Source organism: Ambystoma mexicanum, chromosome 4q (genome assembly GCF_040938575.1).
Source record: "Ambystoma mexicanum isolate Mex_15411 chromosome 4q, UKY_AmexF1_1, whole genome shotgun sequence".
Lineage (NCBI taxonomy): Eukaryota > Metazoa > Chordata > Amphibia > Caudata > Ambystomatidae > Ambystoma > Ambystoma mexicanum.
In genome coordinates, this window is record NC_090928.1 from 528,707,130 (window position 1) to 528,733,994 (window position 26,865).

At 38.4% G+C, this 26,865-nt stretch overlaps 8 non-coding genes across 8 annotated transcripts; all 8 read right to left on the bottom strand.

Annotated features, from left to right (window-relative positions):
• Positions 1-8,770: 8,770 nt before the first annotated feature.
• Positions 8,771-8,843, bottom strand: TRNAK-CUU (transfer RNA lysine (anticodon CUU)). The gene has a single exon. It is a non-coding gene; the product is annotated as a tRNA-Lys (tRNA).
• A 9,458-nt stretch (positions 8,844-18,301) lies between these two features.
• Positions 18,302-18,374, bottom strand: TRNAK-CUU (transfer RNA lysine (anticodon CUU)). Its single transcript has one exon. It is a non-coding gene; the product is annotated as a tRNA-Lys (tRNA).
• A 607-nt stretch (positions 18,375-18,981) lies between these two features.
• On the bottom strand, positions 18,982-19,054 carry TRNAK-CUU (transfer RNA lysine (anticodon CUU)). The gene has a single exon. It is a non-coding gene; the product is annotated as a tRNA-Lys (tRNA).
• Positions 19,055-23,032: 3,978 nt separating this feature from the next.
• On the bottom strand, positions 23,033-23,105 carry TRNAK-CUU (transfer RNA lysine (anticodon CUU)). Its single transcript has one exon. It is a non-coding gene; the product is annotated as a tRNA-Lys (tRNA).
• A 432-nt stretch (positions 23,106-23,537) lies between these two features.
• TRNAK-CUU (transfer RNA lysine (anticodon CUU)) lies at positions 23,538-23,610 on the bottom strand. Its single transcript has one exon. It is a non-coding gene; the product is annotated as a tRNA-Lys (tRNA).
• A 1,122-nt stretch (positions 23,611-24,732) lies between these two features.
• TRNAK-CUU (transfer RNA lysine (anticodon CUU)) lies at positions 24,733-24,805 on the bottom strand. The gene has a single exon. It is a non-coding gene; the product is annotated as a tRNA-Lys (tRNA).
• Positions 24,806-25,596: 791 nt separating this feature from the next.
• Positions 25,597-25,669, bottom strand: TRNAK-CUU (transfer RNA lysine (anticodon CUU)). The gene has a single exon. It is a non-coding gene; the product is annotated as a tRNA-Lys (tRNA).
• A 432-nt stretch (positions 25,670-26,101) lies between these two features.
• Positions 26,102-26,174, bottom strand: TRNAK-CUU (transfer RNA lysine (anticodon CUU)). Its single transcript has one exon. It is a non-coding gene; the product is annotated as a tRNA-Lys (tRNA).
• Positions 26,175-26,865: the final 691 nt, after the last annotated feature.

The window sequence follows — 26,865 nt, forward strand, 5'->3', positions numbered from 1 at the left end:
TACAGTGAATACATTAAGATATGGTATTGCCGCATTAAACATCATCCAGACTTGTATTCATATATTGAATGTTAACAATGAAAATACTGCAAATATTGTGAAGAGACTTTCAATTTCTCTCTTTTTTGTCGAAAAGCACTAAAATTATAGATGTTTTTGCCCAACGTGGGGCTCAAACCTACAACCCTGAGATTAAGAGTTTCATGCTCTACCGACTGAACTAGCCGGGCTCCTTTGGATGCTTATAGTTTTCTTCCCTATCCCTGCACTGCCGTTTTCCACAGATAGGATGCTGTGTAATCATAGGCTCAGGTGGAGTTTGGAAAGAAAATGCACATCAGCCAGAGGCAGAATAGTCTAAGAAAGTATCAAACACAATTACCAGTCAATATCAGAACGCATTGAAGAATATCAGGAAATAGCCGATTAAACCTGTGTGAAAAAAAAGTCTTATTTGTGTTCTCTCCACTTTATTTTATAGTAAGATGATACATACTTTTTCTTTTGCAGTGAATACATTAAGGTATGGTATTGCCCCATTACACATCATCCAGACATGTATTCATATATTGAATGTTAACAATGAAAATACTGCAAATATTGTGAAGAGACTTTCAATTTCTCTCTTTTTTGTCGAAATGCACTAAAATTACAGTTGTTTTTGCCCAAAGTGGGGCTCAAACCGACAACCCTGCGATTAAGAGTCTCATGCTCTACCGACTGAGCTAGCTGGGCTCCTTTTGATTCGTATAGTTTTCTTCCCTATCCCTGCACTGCCGTTTTCCACAGATAGGATGCTGTGTAATCATAGGCTCAGGTGGAGTTTGGAAAGAAAATACACATCAGCCAGAGGCAGAAATAGTCTAAGAAAGTATCAAACATAATTACCAGTCAATATTAGAACGCTTTGAAGAATATCAGGAAATAGCTGATTAAACCTGTGTGAAAAAAAAATTTCCTATTTGTGTTTTCTCCACTTTATTTTATAGTAAGATGATACACACTTTTTCTTTTACAGTGAATCCATTAAGGTATGGTATTAACCCATTAAACATCATCCTGACATGCATTCACATATTGAATGTTAACAATGACAATATTGCAAACATTGTGAAGAGACTTTCAATTTCTCTCTTTTTTGACAAAAAGCACTAATATTATAGCTTTTTTCACCCAATGTGGGGGTCCAACCAACAACCTTGAGATTAAGAGACTCATGCTCTACCGACTGAGCTAGGCGGGCTCTTTTGGAACCCAATAGTTTGCTTCCCTATCCCTGCACTGCTGTTTTCCACAGATAGGATGCTGTGTAATCATAGGCTCAGGTGGAGTTTGGAAAGAAAATACACATCAGCCAGAGGCAGAAATAGTCTAAGAAAGTATCAAACACAATTACCAGTCAATATCAGAACGCATTGAAGAATATCAAGAAATAGCCGATTAAACTTGTGTGAAAAAAAAGTCTTATTTGTGTTTTCTCCACTTTATTTTATAATAAGATGATACATACTTTTTCTTTTACAGTGAATACATTAAGGTATGGTATTGCCCCATTACACATCATCCAGACATGCATTCATATATTGCATGTTAACAATGAAAATATTGCAAATATTGTGAAGAGACTTTCAATATCTATTTTTTTGGTCAAAAAGCACTCAAATTTTAGTTGTTTTCGCCCAACGTGGGGCTTGAACCCACGACCCTGAGATTAAGAGTCTCATGGTCTACCGACTAAGCTAGACGGGCTCTTTTGGAACCAGATAGTTTTCTTCCCTATCCCTGCACTGCCGTTTTCCACAGATAGGATGCTGTGTAATCATAGGCTCTGGTGGAGTTTGGAAAGAAAATACACATCAGCCAGAGGCAGAAATAGTCTAAGAAAGTATCAAACATAATTACCAGTCAATATCAGAACGTTTTGAAGAATATCAGGAAATAGCCGATTAAACCTGTGTGAAAAAAATGTCCTATTTGTGTTTTCTCCACTTTATTTTATAGTAAGATGATACACACCTTTTCTTTTACAGTGAATACATTAAGGTATGGTATTACCGCATTAAACATCATCCAGACATGCATTCATATATTCAATGTTAACAATGAAAATATTGCAAATATTGTGAAGAGACGTTCAATTGCTCTCTTTTCTGTCAAAAAGCACTAAAATGCGAGTTGTTTTTGCCCAACATGGGGCTCGAACCCACAACCTTGTCATTAAGTGTCTCATGCTCTACCAACTTAGCTAGCCTAAACTAGCAAGTCTCTTTTGGATTCATATAATTTTCTTCCCTATCCCTGCACTTCCGTTTTCCACAGATAGGATGCTGTGTAATAGGCTCAGGTGGAGTTTGGAAAAAAATACACATCAGCCAGAGGCAGAAATAGTCTAAGAAAGTATCAAACACAATTACCAGTCAATATCAGAACGCTTTGAAGAATATCATGAAATAGCCGATTAAACCTGTGTGAAAAAATGTCCTATTTGTGTTTTCTCCACTTTATTTTATAGTAAGATGATACACACTTTTTCTTTTACAGTGAATACATTAAGGTATGGTATTGCCGCATTAAACATCGTTCAGACTTGTATTCATATATTGAATGTTAACAATGAAAATACTGCAAATATTGTGAAGAGACTTTCAATTTCTCTCTTTTTTGTTGAAAAGCACTAAAATTATAGTTGTTTTTGCCCAACGTGGGGCTCAAACCTACAACCCTGAGATTAAGAGTCTCATGCTCTACCGACTGAGCTAGCCAGGCTCCTTTGGATGCCTGTAGTTTTCTTCCCTATCCCTGCACTGCCGTTTTCCACAGATAGGATGCTGTGTAATCATAGGCTCAGGTGGAGTTTGGAAAGAAAATACACATCAGCCAGAGGCAGAAATAGTCTAAGAAAGTATCAAACACAATTACCAGTCAATATCAGAACGCATTGAAGAATATCAGGAAATAGCCGATTAAAACTGTGTGAAAAAAAAGTCTTATTTGTGTTCTCTCCACTTTATTTTATAGTAAAATGATACATACTTTTTCTTTTGCAGTGAATACATTAAGGTATGGTATTGCCCCATTACACATCATCCAGACATGTATTCATATATTGAATGTTAACAATGAAAATACTGCAAATATTGTTAAGAGACTTTCAATTTCTCTCTTTTTTGTCGCAAAGCACTAAAATTACAGTTGTTTTTGCCCAAAGTGGGGCTCAAACCGACAACCCTGCGATAAAGAGTCTTATGCTCTACCGACTGAGCTAGCTGGGCTCCTTTTGATTCGTATAGTTTTCTTCCCTATCCCTGCACTTCCGTTTTCCACAGATAGGATGCTGTGTAATCATAGGCTCAGGTGGAGTTTGGAAAGAAAATACACATCAGCCAGAGGCAGAAATAGTCTAAGAAAGTATCAAACATAATTACCAGTCAATATTAGAACGCTTTGAAGAATATCAGGAAATAGCCGATTAAAACTGTGTGAAAAAAAAGTCTTATTTGTGTTCTCTCCACTTTATTTTATAGTAAAATGATACATACTTTTTCTTTTGCAGTGAATACATTAAGGTATGGTATTGCCCCATTACACATCATCCAGACATGTATTCATATATTGAATGTTAACAATGAAAATACTGCAAATATTGTTAAGAGACTTTCAATTTCTCTCTTTTTTGTCGCAAAGCACTAAAATTACAGGTGTTTTTGCCCAAAGTGGGGCTCAAACCGACAACCCTGCGATAAAGAGTCTTATGCTCTACCGACTGAGCTAGCTGGGCTCCTTTTGATTCGTATAGTTTTCTTCCCTATCCCTGCACTTCCGTTTTCCACAGATAGGATGCTGTGTAATCATAGGCTCAGGTGGAGTTTGGAAAGAAAATACACATCAGCCAGAGGCAGAAATAGTCTAAGAAAGTATCAAACATAATTACCAGTCAATATTAGAACGCTTTGAAGAATATCAGGAAATAGCCGATTAAACCTGTATGAAAAAAATGTCCTATTTGTGTTTTCTTCACTTTATTTTATAGTAATATGATAGACACTTTTTCGTTTACAGTGAATCCATTGAGGTATGGTATTACCCCATTAAACATCATCCAGACATGCATTCACATATTGAATGTTAACAATGAAAATATTGCAAATATTGTGAAGAGACTTTCAATATCTATTTTTTTGGTCAAAAAGCACTAAAATTTTAGTTGTTTTCACCCAACGTGGGGCCTGAACCCACGCCCCTGAGATTAAGAGTCTCATGGTCTACCGACTAAGCTAGACAGGCTCTTTTGGAACCAAATAGTTTTCTTCCCTATCCCTGCACTGCCGTTTTCCACAGATAGGATGCTGTGTAATTATAGGCTCAGGTGGAGTTTGGAAAGAAAATACACATCAGCCAGAGGCAGAAATAGTCTAAGAAAGTATCAAACATAATTACCAGTCAATATCAGAACGTTTTGAAGAATATCAGGAAATAGCCGATTAAACCTGTGTGAAAAAAATGTCCTATTTGTCTTTTCTCCACTTTATTTTATAGTAAGATGATACACACCTTTTCTTTTACAGTGAATACATTAAGGTATGGTATTACCGCATTAAACATCATCCAGACATGCATTTATATATTGAATGTTAACAATGAAAATATTGCAAATATTGTGAAGAGACGTTCAATTGCTCTCTTTTCTGTCAAAAAGCACTAAAATGCTAGTTGTTTTTGCCCAACATGGGGCTCGAACCCACAACCTTGTCATTAAGTGTCTCATGCTCTACCAACTTAGCTAGCCTAAACTAGCAAGTCTCTTTTGGATTCATATAATTTTCTTCCCTATCCCTGCACTTCCGTTTTCCACAGATAGGATGCTGTGTAATAGGCTCAGGTGGAGTTTGGAAAAAAAATACACATCAGCCAGAGGCAGAAATAGTCTAAGAAAGTATCAAACACAATTACCAGTCAATATCAGAACGCTTTGAAGAATATCATGAAATAGCCGATTAAACCTGTGTGAAAAAATGTCCTATTTGTGTTTTCTCCACTTTATTTTATAGTAAGATGATACACACTTTTTCTTTTACAGTGAATACATTAAGGTATGGTATTGCCGCATTAAACATCGTCCAGACTTGTATTCATATATTGAATGTTAACAATGAAAATACTGCAAATATTGTGAAGAGACTTTCAATTTCTCTCTTTTTTGTCGAAAAGCACTAAAATTATAGTTGTTTTTGCCCAACGTGGGGCTCAAACCTACAACCCTGAGATTAAGAGTCTCATGCTCTACCGACTGAGCTAGGCAGGCTCTTTCAGAACCAAATAGTTTTCTTCCCTATCCCTGCACTGCCGTTTTCCACAGATAGGATGCTGTGTAATAGGCTCAGGTGGAGTTTTGAAAAAAAATACACATCAGCCAGAGGCAGAAATAGTCTAAGAAAGTATCAAACACAATTACCAGTCAATATCAGAACGCTTTGAAGAATATCATGAAATAGCCGATTAAACCTGTGTGAAAAAATGTCCTATTTGTGTTTTTCCACTTTATTTTATAGTAAGATGATACAGACTTTTTCTTTTACAGTGAATACATTAAGGTATGGTATTGCCGCATTAAACATCATCCAGACTTGTATTCATATATTGAATGTTAACAATGAAAATACTGCAAATATTGTGAAGAGACTTTCAATTTCTCTCTTTTTTGTCGAAAAGCACTAAAATTATAGATGTTTTTGCCCAACGTGGGGCTCAAACCTACAACCCTGAGATTAAGAGTTTCATGCTCTACCGACTGAGCTAGCCGGGCTCTTTTGGATGCCTATAGTTTTCTTCCCTATCCCTGCACTTCCGTTTTCCACAGATAGGATGCTGTGTAATCATAGGCTCAGGTGGAGTTTGGAAAGAAAATGCACATCAGCCAGAGGCAGAAATAGTCTAAGAAAGTATCAAACACAATTACCAGTCAATATCAGAACGCATTGAAGAATATCAGGAAATAGCCGATTAAACCTGTGTAAAAAAAAAGTCTTATTTGTGTTCTCTCCACTTTATTTTATAGTAAGATGATACATACTTTTTCTTTTGCAGTGAATACATTAAGGTATGGTATTGCCCCATTACACATCATCCAGACATGCATTCATATATTGCATGTTAACAATGAAAATATTGCAAATATTGTGAAGAGACTTTCAATATCTATTTTTTTGGTCAAAAAGCACTAAAATGTTAATTGTTTTCACCCAACGTGGGGATCAAACCCACGAACCTGAGATTAAGAGTCTCATGCTCTACCGACTGAGCTAGCCGGGCTCCTTTGGCTGCCTATAGTTTTCTTCCCTATCCCTGCACTGCCGTTTTCCACATATAGGATGCTGTGTAATCATAGGCTCAGGTGGAGTTTGGAAAGAAAATACACATCAGCCAGATGCAGAAATAGTCTAAGAAAGTATCAAACACAATTACCAGTCAATATCAGAACGCATTGAAGAATATCAGGAAATAGCCGATTAAACCTGTGTGAAAAAAAAGTCTTATTTGTGTTTTCTCCACTTTATTTTATAGTAAGATGATACATACTTTTTCTTTTACAGTGAATACATTAAGGTATGGTATTGGCCCATTACACATCATCCATACATCCATTCATATATTGCATGTTAACAATGAAAATATTGCAAATATTGTGAAGAGACTTTCAATATCAATTTTTTTGGTCAAAAAGCACTAAAATTTTAGTTGTTTTAGCCCAACGTGGGGCTCAAACCCACGACCCTGAGAATAAGAGTTTCATGCTTTACCGACTGTGCTAGCCGGGCTCCTTTGGATGCCTATAGTTTTCTTCCCTATCCCTGCACTGCCGTTTTCCACAGATAGGATGCTGTGTAATCATAGGCTCAGGTGGAGTTTGGAAAGAAAATACACATCAGCCAGAGGCAGAAATAGTCTAAGAAAGTATCAAACACAATTACCAGTCAATATCAGAACGCATTGAAGAATATCAGGAAATAGCCGATTAAACCTGTGTGAAAAAAAGTCTTATTTGTGTTTTCTCCACTTTATTTTATAGTAAGATGATACATACTTTTTCTTTTACAGTGAATACATTAAGGTATGGTATTGCCCCATTACACATCATCCAGACATGCATTCATATATTGCATGTTAACAATGAAAATATTGCAAATATTGTGAAGAGACTTTCAATATCTATTTTTTTGGTCAAAAAGCACTAAAATTTTAGTTGTTTTCACCCAATGTGGGGCTTGAACCCACGACCCTGAGATTAAGAGTCTCATGCTCTACCGACTAAGCTAGACAGGCTCTTTTGAAACCAAATAGTTTTCTTCCCTATCCCTGCACTGCCGTTTTCCACAGATAGGATGCTGTGTAATCATAGGCTCAGGTGGAGTTTGGAAAGAAAATACACATCAGCCAGAGGCAGAAATAGTCTAAGAAAGTATCAAACACTATTACCAGTCAATATCAGAACGCTTTGAAGAATATCATGAAATAGCCGATTAAACCTGTGTGAAAAAATGTCCTATTTGTGTTTTCTCCACTTTATTTTATAGTAAGATGATACACACCTTTTCTTTTACAGTGAATACATTAAGGTATGGTATTACCGCATTAAACATCATCCAGACTTGTATTCATATATTGAATGTTAACAATGAAAATACTGCAAATATTGTGAAGAGACTTTCAATTTCTCTCTTTTTTGTCGAAAAGCATTAAAATTATAGTTGTTTTTGCCCAACGTGGGGCTCAAACCTACAACCCTGAGTTTAAGAGTCTCATGCTCCACCGACTGAGCTAGGTAGGCTCTTTAAAAACAAAATAGTTTTCTTCCCTATCCCTGCACTGCCGTTTTCCACAGATAGGATGCTGTATAATCATAGGCTCAGGTGGAGTTTGGAAAGAAAATACACATCAGCCAGAGGCAGAAATAGTCTAAGAAAGTATCAAACATAATTACCGGTCAATATCAGAACGCTTTGAAGAATATTAGGAAATAGCCGATTAAAACTTTGTGAAAAAAATGTCCTATTTGTGTTTTCTCCACTTTATTTTATAGTAAGATGATACACACCTTTTCTTTTACAGTGAATACATTAAGGTATGGTATTACCGCATTAAACATCATCCAGACATGCATTCATATATTCAATGTTAACAATGAAAATATTGCAAATATTGTGAAGAGACGTTCAATTGCTCTCTTTTCTGTCAAAAAGCACTAAAATGCTAGTTGTTTTTGCCCAATATGGGGCTCGAACCCACAACCTTGTCATTAAGTGTCTCATGCTCTACCAACTTAGCTAGCCTAAACTAGCAAGTCTCTTTTGGATTCATATAATTTTCTTCCCTATCCCTGCACTTCCGTTTTCCACAGATAGGATGCTGTGTAATAGGCTCAGGTGGAGTTTGGAAAAAAAATACACATCAGCCAGAGGCAGAAATAGTCTAAGAAAGTATCAAACACAATTACCAGTCAATATCAGAACGCATTGAAGAATATCAGGAAATAGCCGATTAAACCTGTGTGGAAAAAAGTCTTATTTGTGTTTTCTCCACTTTATTTTATAGTAAGATGATACATACTTTTTCTTTTACAGTGAATACATTAAGGTGTGGTATTGCCCCATTACACATCATCCAGACATGCATTCATATATTGCATGTTAACAATGAAAATATTGCAAATATTGTAAAGAGACTTTCAATTTCTATTTTTTTGGTCAAAAAGCACTAAAATTTTAGTTGTTTTCGCCCAACGTGGGGCTCGAACCCACGACCCTGAGATTAAGAGTCTCATGCTCTACCAACTGAGCTAGCCGGGCTCCTTTGGATACCTATAGTTTTCTTCCCTATCCCTGCACTGCCGTTTTCCACAGATAGGATGCTGTGTAATCATAGGCTCTGGTGGAGTTTGGAAAGAAAATACACATCAGCCAGAGGCAGAAATAGTCTAAGAAAGTATCAAACACAATTACCAGTCAATATCAGAACGCATTGAAGAATATCAGGAAATAGCCGATTAAACCTGTGTGGAAAAAAGTCTTATTTGTGTTTTCTCCACTTTATTTTATAGTAAGATGATACATACTTTTTCTTTTACAGTGAATACATTAAGGTGTGGTATTGCCCCATTACACATCATCCAGACATGCATTCATATATTGCATGTTAACAATGAAAATATTGCAAATATTGTAAAGAGACTTTCAATTTCTATTTTTTTGGTCAAAAAGCACGAAAATTTTAGTTGTTTTCGCCCAACGTTTTCTTCCCTATCCCTGCACTGCCGCTTTCCACATATAGGATGTATTTTTTTGGTCAAAAAGCACTACAATTTTAGTTGTTTTCGCCCAACGTGGGGTTCAAACCCACGACCCTGAGATTAAGAGTCGCATGCTCTACCGACTGAGCTAGCCGGGCTCCTTTGAATGCCTATAGTTTTCTTCCCTATCTCTGCACTGCCGTTTTCCACAGATAGGATGCTGTGTAATCATAGGCTCTGGTGGAGTTTGGAAAGAAAATACACATCAGCCAGAGGCAGAAATAGTCTAAGAAAGTATCAAACACAATTACCAGTCAATATCAGAACGCATTGAAGAATATCAGGAAATAGCCGATTAAACCTGTGTGGAAAAAAGTCGTATTTGTGTTTTCTCCACTTTATTTTATAGTAAGATGATACATACTTTTTCTTTTACAGTGAATACATTAAGGTGTGGTGTTGCCCCATTACACATCATCCAGACATGCATTCATATATTGCATGTTAACAATCAAAATATTGCAAATATTGTAAAGAGACTTTCAATTTCTATTTTTTTGGTCAAAAAGCACTAACATTTTAGTTGTTTTCGCCCAACGTGGGGCTCGAACCCACGACCCTGAGATTAAGAGTCTCATGCGCTACCGACTGAGCAAGCCGGGCTTCTTCGGATGCCCATAGTTTTCTTCCCTATCCCTGCACTGCCGTTTTCCACAGATACGATGTATTTTTTTGGTCAAAAAGCACTACAATTTTAGTTGTTTTCGCCCAACATGGGGCTCGAACCCACGACCCTGAGATTAAGAGTCTCATGCTCTACCGACTGAGCTAGCCGGGCTCCTTTGGATGCCTATAGTTTTCTTCCCTATCCCTGCACTGCCGTTTTCCACAGATAGGATGTATTTTTTTGGTCAAAAAGCACTATTATTTTAGTTGTTTTCGCCCAACGTGGGGCTCAAACCCACGACCCTGAGATTAAGAGTCTCATGTTCTACCGACTGAGCTAGCCGGGCTCCTTTGGATGCCTATAGTTTTCTTCCCTATCCCTGCACTGCCGCTTTCCACAGATAGGATGCTGTGTAATCATAGGCTCTGGTGGAGTTTGGAAAGAAAATACACATCAGCCAGAGGCAGAAATAGTCTAAGAAAGTATCAAACACAATTACCAGTCAATATCAGAACGCATTGAAGAATATCAGGAAATAGCCGATTAAACCTGTGTGGAAAAAAGTCTTATTTGTGTTTTCTCCACTTTATTTTATAGTAAGATGATGCATACTTTTTCTTTTACAGTGAATACATTAAGGTATGGTATTGCCCAATTACACATCATCCAGACATGCATTCATATATTGCATGTTAACAATGAAAATATTGCAAAGAGACTTTCAATTTCTATTTTTTTGGTCAAAAAGCACTAAAATTTTAGTTGTTTTCGCCCAACGCGGGGCTCGAACCCACGACCCTGAAATGAAGAGTCTCATGCTCTGCCGACTGAGCTAGCCGGGTTCCTTTGGATGCCTATAGTTTTCTTCCCTATCCCTGCACTGCCGCTTTCCACAGATAGGATGCTGTGTAATCATAGGCTCTGGTGGAGTTTGGAAAGAAAATACACATCAGCCAGAGGCAGAAATAGTCTAAGAAAGTATCAAACACAATTACCAGTCAATATCAGAACGCATTGAAGAATATCAGGAAATAGCCGATTAAACCTGTGTGGAAAAAAGTCTTATTTGTGTTTTCTCCACTTTATTTTATAGTAAGATGATACATACTTTTTCTTTTACAGTGAATACATTAAGGTGTGGTATTGCCCCATTACACATCATCCAGACATGCATTCATATATTGCATGTTAACAATGAAAATATTGCAAATATTGTAAAGAGACTTTCAATTTCTATTTTTTTGGTCAAAAAGCACTACAATTTTAGTTGTTTTCGCCCAACATGGGGCTCGAACCCACGACCCTGAGATTAAGAGTCTCATGCTCTACCGACTGAGCTAGCCGGGCTCCTTTGGATGCCTATAGTTTTCTTCCCTATCCCTGCACTGCCGTTTTCCACAGATAGGATGTATTTTTTTGGTCAAAAAGCACTATTATTTTAGTTGTTTTCGCCCAACGTGGGGCTCAAACCCACGACCCTGAGATTAAGAGTCTCATGTTCTACCGACTGAGCTAGCCGGGCTCCTTTGGATGCCTATAGTTTTCTTCCCTATCCCTGCACTGCCGCTTTCCACAGATAGGATGCTGTGTAATCATAGGCTCTGGTGGAGTTTGGAAAGAAAATACACATCAGCCAGAGGCAGAAATAGTCTAAGAAAGTATCAAACACAATTACCAGTCAATATCAGAACGCATTGAAGAATATCAGGAAATAGCCGATTAAACCTGTGTGGAAAAAAGTCTTATTTGTGTTTTCTCCACTTTATTTTATAGTAAGATGATGCATACTTTTTCTTTTACAGTGAATACATTAAGGTATGGTATTGCCCAATTACACATCATCCAGACATGCATTCATATATTGCATGTTAACAATGAAAATATTGCAAAGAGACTTTCAATTTCTATTTTTTTGGTCAAAAAGCACTAAAATTTTAGTTGTTTTCGCCCAACGCGGGGCTCGAACCCACGACCCTGAAATGAAGAGTCTCATGCTCTGCCGACTGAGCTAGCCGGGTTCCTTTGGATGCCTATAGTTTTCTTCCCTATCCCTGCACTGCCGCTTTCCACAGATAGGATGCTGTGTAATCATAGGCTCTGGTGGAGTTTGGAAAGAAAATACACATCAGCCAGAGGCAGAAATAGTCTAAGAAAGTATCAAACACAATTACCAGTCAATATCAGAACGCATTGAAGAATATCAGGAAATAGCCGATTAAACCTGTGTGGAAAAAAGTCTTATTTGTGTTTTCTCCACTTTATTTTATAGTAAGATGATACATACTTTTTCTTTTACAGTGAATACATTAAGGTGTGGTATTGCCCCATTACACATCATCCAGACATGCATTCATATATTGCATGTTAACAATGAAAATATTGCAAATATTGTAAAGAGACTTTCAATTTCTATTTTTTTGGTCAAAAAGCACTACAATTTTAGTTGTTTTCGCCCAACATGGGGCTCGAACCCACGACCCTGAGATTAAGAGTCTCATGCTCTACCGACTGAGCTAGCCGGGCTCCTTTGGATGCCTATAGTTTTCTTCCCTATCCCTGCACTGCCGTTTTCCACAGATAGGATGTATTTTTTTGGTCAAAAAGCACTATTATTTTAGTTGTTTTCGCCCAACGTGGGGCTCAAACCCACGACCCAGAGATTAAGAGTCTCATGTTCTACCGACTGAGCTAGCCGGGCTCCTTTGGATGCCTATAGTTTTCTTCCCTATCCCTGCACTGCCGCTTTCCACAGATAGGATGCTGTGTAATCATAGGCTCTGGTGGAGTTTGGAAAGAAAATACACATCAGCCAGAGGCAGAAATAGTCTAAGAAAGTATCAAACACAATTACCGGTCAATATCAGAACGCATTGAAGAATATCAGGAAATAGCCGATTAAACCTGTGTGGAAAAAAGTCGTATTTGTGTTTTCTCCACTTTATTTTATAGTAAGATGATACATACTTTTTCTTTTACAGTGAATACATTAAGGTGTGGTGTTGCCCCATTACACATCATCCAGACATGCATTCATATATTGCATGTTAACAATCAAAATATTGCAAATATTGTAAAGAGACTTTCAATTTCTATTTTTTTGGTCAAAAAGCACTAACATTTTAGTTGTTTTCGCCCAACGTGGGGCTCGAACCCACGACCCTGAGATTAAGAGTCTCATGCGCTACCGACTGAGCAAGCCGGGCTTCTTCGGATGCCCATAGTTTTCTTCCCTATCCCTGCACTGCCGTTTTCCACAGATACGATGTATTTTTTTGGTCAAAAAGCACTACAATTTTAGTTGTTTTCGCCCAACATGGGGCTCGAACCCACGACCCTGAGATTAAGAGTCTCATGCTCTACCGACTGAGCTAGCCGGGCTCCTTTGGATGCCTATAGTTTTCTTCCCTATCCCTGCACTGCCGTTTTCCACAGATAGGATGTATTTTTTTGGTCAAAAAGCACTATTATTTTAGTTGTTTTCGCCCAACGTGGGGCTCAAACCCACGACCCTGAGATTAAGAGTCTCATGTTCTACCGACTGAGCTAGCCGGGCTCCTTTGGATGCCTATAGTTTTCTTCCCTATCCCTGCACTGCCGCTTTCCACAGATAGGATGCTGTGTAATCATAGGCTCTGGTGGAGTTTGGAAAGAAAATACACATCAGCCAGAGGCAGAAATAGTCTAAGAAAGTATCAAACACAATTACCAGTCAATATCAGAACGCATTGAAGAATATCAGGAAATAGCCGATTAAACCTGTGTGGAAAAAAGTCTTATTTGTGTTTTCTCCACTTTATTTTATAGTAAGATGATGCATACTTTTTCTTTTACAGTGAATACATTAAGGTATGGTATTGCCCAATTACACATCATCCAGACATGCATTCATATATTGCATGTTAACAATGAAAATATTGCAAAGAGACTTTCAATTTCTATTTTTTTGGTCAAAAAGCACTAAAATTTTAGTTGTTTTCGCCCAACGCGGGGCTCGAACCCACGACCCTGAAATGAAGAGTCTCATGCTCTGCCGACTGAGCTAGCCGGGTTCCTTTGGATGCCTATAGTTTTCTTCCCTATCCCTGCACTGCCGCTTTCCACAGATAGGATGCTGTGTAATCATAGGCTCTGGTGGAGTTTGGAAAGAAAATACACATCAGCCAGAGGCAGAAATAGTCTAAGAAAGTATCAAACACAATTACCAGTCAATATCAGAACGCATTGAAGAATATCAGGAAATAGCCGATTAAACCTGTGTGGAAAAAAGTCTTATTTGTGTTTTCTCCACTTTATTTTATAGTAAGATGATACATACTTTTTCTTTTACAGTGAATACATTAAGGTGTGGTATTGCCCCATTACACATCATCCAGACATGCATTCATATATTGCATGTTAACAATGAAAATATTGCAAATATTGTAAAGAGACTTTCAATTTCTATTTTTTTGGTCAAAAAGCACTACAATTTTAGTTGTTTTCGCCCAACATGGGGCTCGAACCCACGACCCTGAGATTAAGAGTCTCATGCTCTACCGACTGAGCTAGCCGGGCTCCTTTGGATGCCTATAGTTTTCTTCCCTATCCCTGCACTGCCGTTTTCCACAGATAGGATGTATTTTTTTGGTCAAAAAGCACTATTATTTTAGTTGTTTTCGCCCAACGTGGGGCTCAAACCCACGACCCTGAGATTAAGAGTCTCATGTTCTACCGACTGAGCTAGCCGGGCTCCTTTGGATGCCTATAGTTTTCTTCCCTATCCCTGCACTGCCGCTTTCCACAGATAGGATGCTGTGTAATCATAGGCTCTGGTGGAGTTTGGAAAGAAAATACACATCAGCCAGAGGCAGAAATAGTCTAAGAAAGTATCAAACACAATTACCAGTCAATATCAGAACGCATTGAAGAATATCAGGAAATAGCCGATTAAACCTGTGTGGAAAAAAGTCTTATTTGTGTTTTCTCCACTTTATTTTATAGTAAGATGATGCATACTTTTTCTTTTACAGTGAATACATTAAGGTATGGTATTGCCCAATTACACATCATCCAGACATGCATTCATATATTGCATGTTAACAATGAAAATATTGCAAAGAGACTTTCAATTTCTATTTTTTTGGTCAAAAAGCACTAAAATTTTAGTTGTTTTCGCCCAACGCGGGGCTCGAACCCACGACCCTGAAATGAAGAGTCTCATGCTCTGCCGACTGAGCTAGCCGGGTTCCTTTGGATGCCTATAGTTTTCTTCCCTATCCCTGCACTGCCGCTTTCCACAGATAGGATGCTGTGTAATCATAGGCTCTGGTGGAGTTTGGAAAGAAAATACACATCAGCCAGAGGCAGAAATAGTCTAAGAAAGTATCAAACACAATTACCAGTCAATATCAGAACGCATTGAAGAATATCAGGAAATAGCCGATTAAACCTGTGTGGAAAAAAGTCTTATTTGTGTTTTCTCCACTTTATTTTATAGTAAGATGATACATACTTTTTCTTTTACAGTGAATACATTAAGGTGTGGTATTGCCCCATTACACATCATCCAGACATGCATTCATATATTGCATGTTAACAATGAAAATATTGCAAATATTGTAAAGAGACTTTCAATTTCTATTTTTTTGGTCAAAAAGCACTACAATTTTAGTTGTTTTCGCCCAACATGGGGCTCGAACCCACGACCCTGAGATTAAGAGTCTCATGCTCTACCGACTGAGCTAGCCGGGCTCCTTTGGATGCCTATAGTTTTCTTCCCTATCCCTGCACTGCCGTTTTCCACAGATAGGATGTATTTTTTTGGTCAAAAAGCACTATTATTTTAGTTGTTTTCGCCCAACGTGGGGCTCAAACCCACGACCCTGAGATTAAGAGTCTCATGTTCTACCGACTGAGCTAGCCGGGCTCCTTTGGATGCCTATAGTTTTCTTCCCTATCCCTGCACTGCCGCTTTCCACAGATAGGATGCTGTGTAATCATAGGCTCTGGTGGAGTTTGGAAAGAAAATACACATCAGCCAGAGGCAGAAATAGTCTAAGAAAGTATCAAACACAATTACCAGTCAATATCAGAACGCATTGAAGAATATCAGGAAATAGCCGATTAAACCTGTGTGGAAAAAAGTCTTATTTGTGTTTTCTCCACTTTATTTTATAGTAAGATGATGCATACTTTTTCTTTTACAGTGAATACATTAAGGTATGGTATTGCCCAATTACACATCATCCAGACATGCATTCATATATTGCATGTTAACAATGAAAATATTGCAAAGAGACTTTCAATTTCTATTTTTTTGGTCAAAAAGCACTAAAATTTTAGTTGTTTTCGCCCAACGCGGGGCTCGAACCCACGACCCTGAAATGAAGAGTCTCATGCTCTGCCGACTGAGCTAGCCGGGTTCCTTTGGATGCCTATAGTTTTCTTCCCTATCCCTGCACTGCCGCTTTCCACAGATAGGATGCTGTGTAATCATAGGCTCTGGTGGAGTTTGGAAAGAAAATACACATCAGCCAGAGGCAGAAATAGTCTAAGAAAGTATGAAACACAATTACCAGTCAATATCAGAACGCATTGAAGAATATCAGGAAATAGCCGATTAAACCTGTGTGGAAAAAAGTCTTATTTGTGTTTTCTCCACTTTATTTTATAGTAAGATGATACATACTTTTTCTTTTACAGTGAATACATTAAGGTGTGGTATTGCCCCATTACATATCATCCAGACATGCATTCATATATTGCATGTTAACAATGAAAATATTGCAAATATTGTAAAGAGACTTTCAATTTCTATTTTTTTGGTCAAAAAGCACTAAAATTTTAGTTGTTTTAGCCCAACGTGGGGCTCGAACCCACGACCCTGAGATTAAGAGTGTCATGCTCTACCGACTGAGCTAGCCGGGCTCCTTTGGATACCTATAGTTTTCTTCCCTATCCCTGCACTGCCGTTTTCCACAGATAGGATGCTGTGTAATCATAGGCTCTGGTGGAGTTTGGAAAGAAAATACACATCAGCCAGAGGCAGAAATAGTCTAAGAAAGTATCAAACACAATTACCAGTCAATATCAGAACGCATTGAAGAATATCAGGAAATAGCCGATTAAACCTGTGTGGAAAAAAGTCTTATTTGTGTTTTCTCCACTTTATTTTATAGTAAGATGATACATACTTTTTCTTTTACAGTGAATACATTAAGGTGTGGCATTGCCCCATTACACATCATCCAGACATGCATTCATATATTGCATGTTAACAATGAAAATATTGCAAATATTGTAAAGAGACTTTCAATTTCTATTTTTTTGGTCAAAAAGCACGAAAATTTTAGTTGTTTTCGCCCAACGTTTTCTTCCCTATCCCTGCACTGCCGAATACATTAAGGTGTGGTATTGCCCCATTACACATCATCCAGACATGCATTCATATATTGCATGTTAACAATCAAAATATTGCAAATATTGTAAAGAGACTTTCAATTTCTATTTTTTTGGTCAAAAAGCACTAAAATTTTAGTTGTTTTCGCCCAACGTGGGGCTCAAACCCACGACCCTGAGATTAAGAGTCTCATGCTCTACCGACTGAGCTAGCCGGGCTCTTTTGGATGCCTATAGTTTTCTTCCCTATCCCTGCACTGCCGTTTTCCACAGATAGGATGTATTTTTTTGGTCAAAAAGCACTACAATTTTAGTTGAACCCACGACCCTGAGATTAAGAGTCTCATGCTCTACCGACTGAGCTAGCCGGGCTCCTTTGGATGCGTATAGTTTTCTTCTCTATCCCTGCACTGCCGTTTTCCACAGATAGGATGCTGTGTAATCATAGGCTCTGGTGGAGTTTGGAAAGAAAATACACATCAGCCAGAGGCAGAAATAGTCTAAGAAAGTATCAAACACAATTACCAGTCAATATCAGAACGCATTGAAGAATATCAGGAAATAGCCGATTAAACCTGTGTGGAAAAAAGTCTTATTTGTGTTTTCTCCACTTTATTTTATAGTAAGATGATACATACTTTTTCTTTTACAGTGAATACATTAAGGTGTGGTATTGCCCCATTACACATCATCCAGACATGCATTCATATATTGCATGTTAACAATCAAAATATTGCAAATATTGTAAAGAGACTTTCAATTTCTATTTTTTTGGTCAAAAAGCACTAAAATTTTAGTTGTTTTCGCCCAACGTGGGGTTCGCACCCACGACCCTGAGATTAAGAGTCTCATGCTCCACCGACTGAGCTAGCCGGGCTCCTTTGGATGCCTATAGTTTTCTTCCCTATCCCTGCCGTTTTCCACAGATAGGATGTATTTTTTTGGTAAAAAAGCACTACAATTTTAGTTGTTTTTGCCCAACGTGGGGCTCGAACCCACGACCCTGAGATTAAGAGTCTCATGCTCTACCAACTGAGCTAGCCGGGCTCCTTTGGATGCCTATAGTTTTCTTCCCTATCCCTGCACTGCAGTTTTCCACAGATAGGATGCTGTGTAATCATAGGCTCTGGTGGAGTTTGGAAAGAAAATACACATCAGCCAGAGGCAGAAATAGTCTAAGAAAGTATCAAACACAATTACCAGTCAATATCAGAACGCATTGAAGAATATCAGGAAATAGCCGATTAAACCTGTGTGGAAAAAAGTCTTATTTGTGTTTTCTCCACTTTATTTTATAGTAAGATGATACATACTTTTTCTTTTACAGTGAATACATTAAGGTGTGGTATTGCCCCATTACACATCATCCAGACATGCTTTCATATATTGCATGTTAACAATCAAAATATTGCAAATATTGTAAAGAGACTCTCAATTTCTATTTTTTTGGTTAAAAAGCACTAAAATTTTAGTTGTTTTCGCCCAACGTGGGGCTCGAACCCACGACCCTGAGATTAAGAGTCTCATGCGCTACCGACTGAGCAAGCCGGGCTCCTTTGGATGCCCATAGTTTTCTTCCCTATCCCTGCACTGCCGTTTTCCACAGATAGGATGTATTTTTTTGGTCAAAAAGCACTACAATTTTAGTTGTGCTCGCCCAACGTGGGGCTCGAACCCACGACCCTGAGATTAAGAGTCTCATGCTCTACCGACTGAGCTAGCCGGGCTCCTTTGGATGCCTATAGTTTTCTTCCCTATCCCTGCACTGCCGCTTTCCACAGATAGGATGCTGTGTAATCATAGGCTCTGGTGGAGTTTGGAAAGAAAATACACATCAGCCAGAGGCAGAAATAGTCTAAGAAAGTATCAAACACAATTACCAGTCAATATCAGAACGCATTGAAGAATATCAGGAAATAGCCGATTAAACCTGTGTGGAAAAAAGTCTTATTTGTGTTTTCTCCACTTTATTTTATAGTAAGATGATACATACTTTTTCTTTTACAGTGAATACATTAAGGTGTGGTATTGCCCCATTACACATCATCCAGACATGCATTCATATATTGCATGTTAACAATCAAAATATTGCAAATATTGTAAAGAGACTTTCAATTTCTATTTTTTTGGTCAAAAAGCACTAACATTTTAGTTGTTTTCGCCCAACGTGGGGCTCGAACCCACGACCCTGAGATTAAGAGTCTCATGTGCTACCGACTGAGCAAGCCGGGCTCCTTTGGATGCCCATAGTTTTCTTCCCTATCCCTGCACTGCCGTTTTCCACAGATACAATGTATTTTTTTGGTCAAAAAGCACTACAATTTTAGTTGTTTTTGCCCAATGTGGGGCTCGAACCCACGACCCTGAGATTAAGAGTCTCATGCTCTACCGACTGAGCTAGCCGGGCTCTTTTGGATGCCTATAGTTTTCTTCCCTATCCCTGCACTGCCGTTTTCCACAGATAGGATGCTGTGTAATCATAGGCTCTGTTGGAGTTTGGAAAGAAAATACACATCAGCCAGAGGCAGAAATAGTCTAAGAAAGTATCAAACACAATTACCAGTCAATATCAGAACGCATTGAAGAATATCAGGAAATAGCCGATTAAACCTGTGTGGAAAAAAGTCTTATTTGTGTTTTCTCCACTTTATTTTATAGTAAGATGATGCATACTTTTTCTTTTACAGTGAATACATTAAGGTATGGTATTGCCCCATTACACATCATCCAGACATGCATTCATATATTGCATGTTAACAATGAAAATATTGCAAAGAGACTTTGAATTTCTATTTTTTTGGTCAAAAAGCACTAAAATTTTAGTTGTTTTCTCCCAACGTGGGGCTCGAACCCAGGACCCTGAGATTAAGAGTCTCATGCTCTACCGACTGAGCTAGCCGGGCTCCTTTGGATGCCTATAGTTTTCTTCCCTATCCCTGCCGTTTTCCACAGATAGGATGTATTTTTTTGGTCAAAAAGCACTACAATTTTAGTTGTTTTCGCCCAATGTGGGGCTCGAACCCACGACCCTGAGATTAAGAGTCTCATGCTCTACAGACTGAGCTAGCCGGGCTCCTTTGGATGCCTATAGTTTTCTTCCCTATCCCTGCACTGCCGTTTTCCACAGATAGGATGCTGTGTAATCATAGGCTCTGGTGGAGTTTGGAAAGAAAATACACATCAGCCAGAGGCAGAAATAGTCTAAGAAAGTATCAAACACAATTACCAGTCAATATCAGAACGCATTGAAGAATATCAGGAAATAGCCGATTAAACCTGTGTGGAAAAAAGTCTTATTTGTGTTTTCTCCACTTTATTTTATAGTAAGATGATACATACTTTTTCTTTTACAGTGAATACATTAAGGTGTGGTATTGCCCCATTACACATCATCCAGACATGCATTAATATATTGCATGTTAACAATCAAAATATTGCAAATATTGTAAAGAGACTTTCAATTTCTATTTTTTTGGTCAAAAAGCACCAACATTTTAGTTGTTTTCGCCCAATGTGGGGCTCGAACCCACGACCCTGAGATTAAGAGTCTCATGCTCTACCGACTGAGCAAGCCGGGCTCCTTTGGATGCCCATAGTTTTCTTCCCTATCCCTGCACTGCCGTTTTCCACAGATACAATGTATTTTTTTGGTCAAAAAGCACTACAATTTTAGTTGTTTTCGCCCAACGTGGGGCTCGAACCCACGACCCTGAGATTAAGAGTCTCATGCTCTACCGACTGAGCTAGCCAGGCTCCTTTGGATGCCTATAGTTTTCTTCCCTATCCCTGCACTGCCGTTTTCCACAGATAGGATGTATTTTTTTGGTCAAAAAGCACTACAATTTTAGTTGTTTTCGCGCAACTTGGGGCTCGAACCCACGACCCTGAGATTAAGAGTCTCATGCTCTACCGACTGAGCTAGCCGGGGTCTTTTGGATGCCTATAGTTTTCTTCCCTATCCCTGCACTGCCGTTTTCCACAGATAGGATGCTGTGTAATCATAGGCTCTGGTGGAGTTTGGAAAGAAAATACACATCAGCCAGAGGCAGAAATAGTCTAAGAAAGTATCAAACATAATTACCAGTCAATATCAGAACGCATTGAAGAATATCAGGAAATAGCCGATTAAACCTGTGTGGAAAAAAGTCTTATTTGTGTTTTCTCCACTTTATTTTATAGTAAGATGATACATACTTTTTCTTTTACAGTGAATACATTAAGGTGTGGTATTGCCCCATTACACATCATCCAGACATGCATTCATATATTGCATGTTAACAATGAAAATATTGCAAAGAGACTTTCAATTTCTATTTTTTTGGTCAAAAAGCACTACAATTTTAGTTGTTTTCGCCCAACGTGGGGCTTGAACCCACGACCCTGAGATTAAGAGTCTCATGCTCTACCGACTGAGCTAGCCGGGCACCTTTGGATGCTTATAGTTTTCTTCCCTATCCCTGCACTGCCGCTTTCCATAGATAGGATGCTGTGTAATCATAGGCTCAGGTGGAGTTTGGAAAGAAAATACACATCAGCCAGAGGCAGAAATAGTCTAAGAAAGTATCAAACACAATTACCAGTCAATATCAGAACGCATTGAAGAATATCAGGAAATAGCTGATTAAACCTGTGTGGAAAAAAGTCTTATTTGTGTTTTCTCCACTTTATTTTATAGTAAGATGATACATACTTTTTCTTTTACAGTGAATACATTAAGGTGTGGTATTGCCCCATTACACATCATCCAGACATGCATTCATATATTGCATGTTAACAATGAAAATATTGCAAATATTGTAAAGAGACTTTCAATTTCTATTTTTTTGGTCAAAAAGCATTAAAATTTTAGATGTTTTCGCCAACGTGGGGCTCGAACCCACGACCCTGAGATTAAAAGTCTCATGCTCTACCGACTGAGCTAGCCGGGCTCCTTTGGATGCCTATAGTTTTCTTCCCTATCCCTGCACTGCCGTTTTCCACAGATAGGATGTATTTTTTTGGACAAAAAGCACTACAATTTTAGTTGTTTTCGCCCAACGTGGGGCTTGAACCCACGACCCTGAGATTAAGAGTCTCATGCTCTACCGACTGAGCTAGCCAGGCTCCTTTGGATGCCTATAGTTTTCTTCCCTATCCCTGCACTGCCGTTTTCCACAGATAGGATGCTGTGTAATCATAGGCTCTGGTGGAGTTTGGAAAGAAAATACACATCAGCCAGAGGCAGAAATAGTCTAAGAAAGTATCAAACACAATTACCAGTCAATATCAGAACGCATTGAAGAATATCAGGAAATAGCGGATTAAACCTGTGTGGAAAAAAGTCTTATTTGTGTTTTCTCCACTTTATTTTATAGTAAGATGATACATACTTTTTCTTTTACAGTGAATACATTAAGGTGTGGTATTGCCCCATTACACATCATCCAGACATGCATTCATATATTGCATGTTAACAATCAAAATATTGCAAATATTGCAAAGAGACTTTCAATTTCTATTTTTTTGGTCAAAAAGCACTAACATTTTAGTTGTTTTCGCCCAACGTGGGGCTCGAACCCAGTACCCTGAGATAAAGAGTCTCATGCTCTACCGACTGAGCTAGCCGGGCTCCTTTGGATGCCTATAGTTTTCTTCCCTATCCCTGCTGTTTTCCACAGATAGGATGTATTTTTTTGGTCAAAAAGCACTACAATTTTAGTTGTTTTCGCCCAACGTGGGGCTCGAACCCACGACCCTGAGATTAAGAGTCTCATGCTCTACCGACTGAGCTAGCCGGGCTCCTTTGGATGCCTATAGTTTTCTTCCCTATCCCTGCACTGCCGTTTTCCACAGATAGGATGCTGTGTAATCATAGGCTCTGGTGGAGTTTGGAAAGAAAATACACATCAGCCAGAGGCAGAAATAGTCTAAGAAAGTATCAAACACAATTACCAGTCAATATCAGAACGCATTGAAGAATATCAGGAAATAGCCGATTAAACCTGTGTGGAAAAAAGTCTTATTTGTGTTTTCTCCACTTTATTTTATAGTAAGATGATACATACTTTTTCTTTTACAGTGAATACATTAAGGTGTGGTATTGCCCCATTACACATCATCCAGTCATGCATTCATATATTGCATGTTAACAATGAAAATATTGCAAATATTGTAAAGAGACTTTCAATTTCTATTTTTTTGGTCAAAAAGCACTAAAATTTTAGTTGTTTTCGCCCAACGTGGGGCTCGAACCCACGACCCTGAGATTAAGAGTCTCATGCTCTACCGACTGAGCTAGCCGGGCTCCGTTGGATACCTATAGTTTTCTTCCCTATCCCTGCACTGCCGTTTTCCACAGATAGGATGCTGTGTAATCATAGGCTCTGGTGGAGTTTGGAAAGAAAATACACATCAGCCAGAGGCAGAAATAGTCTAAGAAAGTATCAAACACAATTACCAGTCAATATCAGAACGCATTGAAGAATATCAGGAAATAGCCGATTAAACCTGTGTGGAAAAAAGTCTTATTTGTGTTTTCTCCACTTTATTTTATAGTAAGATGATACATACTTTTTCTTTTACAGTGAATACATTAAGGTGTGGCATTGCCCCATTACACATCATCCAGACATGCATTCATATATTGCATGTTAACAATGAAAATATTGCAAATATTGTAAAGAGACTTTCAATTTCTATTTTTTTGGTCAAAAAGCACGAAAATTTTAGTTGTTTTCGCCCAACGTTTTCTTCCCTATCCCTGCACTGCCGAATACATTAAGGTGTGGTATTGCCCCATTACACATCATCCAGACATGCATTCATATATTGCATGTTAACAATCAAAATATTGCAAATATTGTAAAGAGACTTTCAATTTCTATTTTTTTGGTCAAAAAGCACTAAAATTTTAGTTGTTTTCGCCCAACGTGGGGCTCGAACCCACGACCCTGAGATTAAGAGTCTCTTGCTCTACCGACTGAGCTAGCCGGGCTCCGTTGGATACCTATAGTTTTCTTCCCTATCCCTGCACTGCCGTTTTCCACAGATAGGATGCTGTGTAATCATAGGCTCTGGTGGAGTTTGGAAAGAAAATACACATCAGCCAGAGGCAGAAATAGTCTAAGAAAGTATCAAACACAATTACCAGTCAATATCAGAACGCATTGAAGAATATCAGGAAATAGCCGATTAAACCTGTGTGGAAAAAAGTCTTATTTGTGTTTTCTCCACTTTATTTTATAGTAAGATGATACATACTTTTTCTTTTACAGTGAATACATTAAGGTGTGGTATTGCCCCATTACACATCATCCAGACATGCATTCATATATTGCATGTTAACAATGAAAATATTGCAAATATTGTAAAGAGACTTTCAATTTCTATTTTTTTGGTCAAAAAGCACTAAAATTTTAGTTGTTTTCGCCCAACGTGGGGCTCGAACCCACGACCCTGAGATTAAGAGTCTCATGCTCTACCGACTGAGCTAGCCGGGCTCCGTTGGATACCTATAGTTTTCTTCCCTATCCCTGCACTGCCGTTTTCCACAGATAGGATGCTGTGTAATCATAGGCTCTGGTGGAGTTTGGAAAGAAAATACACATCAGCCAGAGGCAGAAATAGTCTAAGAAAGTATCAAACACAATTACCAGTCAATATCAGAACGCATTGAAGAATATCAGGAAATAGCCGATTAAACCTGTGTGGAAAAAAGTCTTATTTGTGTTTTCTCCACTTTATTTTATAGTAAGATGATACATACTTTTTCTTTTACAGTGAATACATTAAGGTGTGGCATTGCCCCATTACACATCATCCAGACATGCATTCATATATTGCATGTTAACAATGAAAATATTGCAAATATTGTAAAGAGACTTTCAATTTCTATTTTTTTGGTCAAAAAGCACGAAAATTTTAGTTGTTTTCGCCCAACGTTTTCTTCCCTATCCCTGCACTGCCGAATACATTAAGGTGTGGTATTGCCCCATTACACATCATCCAGACATGCATTCATATATTGCATGTTAACAATCAAAATATTGCAAATATTGTAAAGAGACTTTCAATTTCTATTTTTTTGGTCAAAAAGCACTAAAATTTTAGTTGTTTTCGCCCAACGTGGGGCTCAAACCCACGACCCTGAGATTAAGAGTCTCATGCGCTACCGACTGAGCAAGCCGGGCTCCTTCGGATGCCCATAGTTTTCTTCCCTATCCCTGCACTGCCGTTTTCCACAGATACGATGTTTTTTTTGGTCAAAAAGCACTACAATTTTAGTTGTTTTCGCCCAACGTGGGGCTCGAACCCACGACCCTGAGATTAAGAGTCTCATGCTCTACCGACTGAGCTAGCCGGGCTCCTTTGGATGACTATAGTTTTCTTCCCTATCCCTGCACTGCCGCTTTCCACAGATAGGATGCTGTGTAATCATAGGCTCTGGTGGAGTTTGGAAAGAAAATACACATCAGCCAGAGGCAGAAATAGTCTAAGAAAGTATCAAACACAATTACCAGTCAATATCAGAACGCATTGAAGAATATCAGGAAATAGCCGATTAAACCTGTGTGGAAAAAAGTCTTATTTGTGTTTTCTCCACTTTATTTTATAGTAAGATGATACATACTTTTTCTTTTACAGTGAATACATTAAGGTGTGGTATTGCCCCATTACACATCATCCAGACATGCATTCATATATTGCATGTTAACAATGAAAATATTGCAAATATTGTAAAGAGACTTTCAATTTCTATTTTTTTGGTCAAAAAGCACTAAAATTTTAGTTGTTTTCGCCCAACGTGGGGCTCGAACCCACGACCCTGAGATTAAGAGTCTCATGCTCTACCGACTGAGCTAGCCGGGCTCCTTTGGATACCTATAGTTTTCTTCCCTATCCCTGCACTGCCATTTTCCACAGATAGGATGCTGTGTAATCATAGGCTCTGGTGGAGTATGGAAAGAAAATACACATCAGCCAGAGGCAGAAATAGTCTAAGAAAGTATCAAACACAATTACCAGTCAATATCAGAACGCATTGAAGAATATCAGGAAATAGCCGATTAAACCTGTGTGGAAAAAAGTCTTATTTGTGTTTTCTCCACTTTATTTTATAGTAAGATGATGCATACTTTTTCTTTTACAGTGAATACATTAAGGTATGGTATTGCCCCATTACACATCATCCAGACATGCATTCATATATTGCATGTTAACAATGAAAATATTGCAAAGAGACTTTCAATTTCTATTTTTTTGGTCAAAAAGCACTAAAATTTTAGTTGTTTTCGCCCAACGCGGGGCTCGAACCCACGACCCTGAAATGAAGAGTTTCATGCTCTACCGACTGAGCTAGCCAGGTTCCTTTGGATGCCTATAGTTTTCTTCCCTATCCCTGCACTGCCGCTTTCCACAGATAGGATGCTGTGTAATCATAGGCTCTGGTGGAGTTTGGAAAGAAAATACACATCAGCCAGAGGCAGAAATAGTCTAAGAAAGTATCAAACACAATTACCAGTCAATATCAGAACGCATTGAAGAATATCAGGAAATAGCC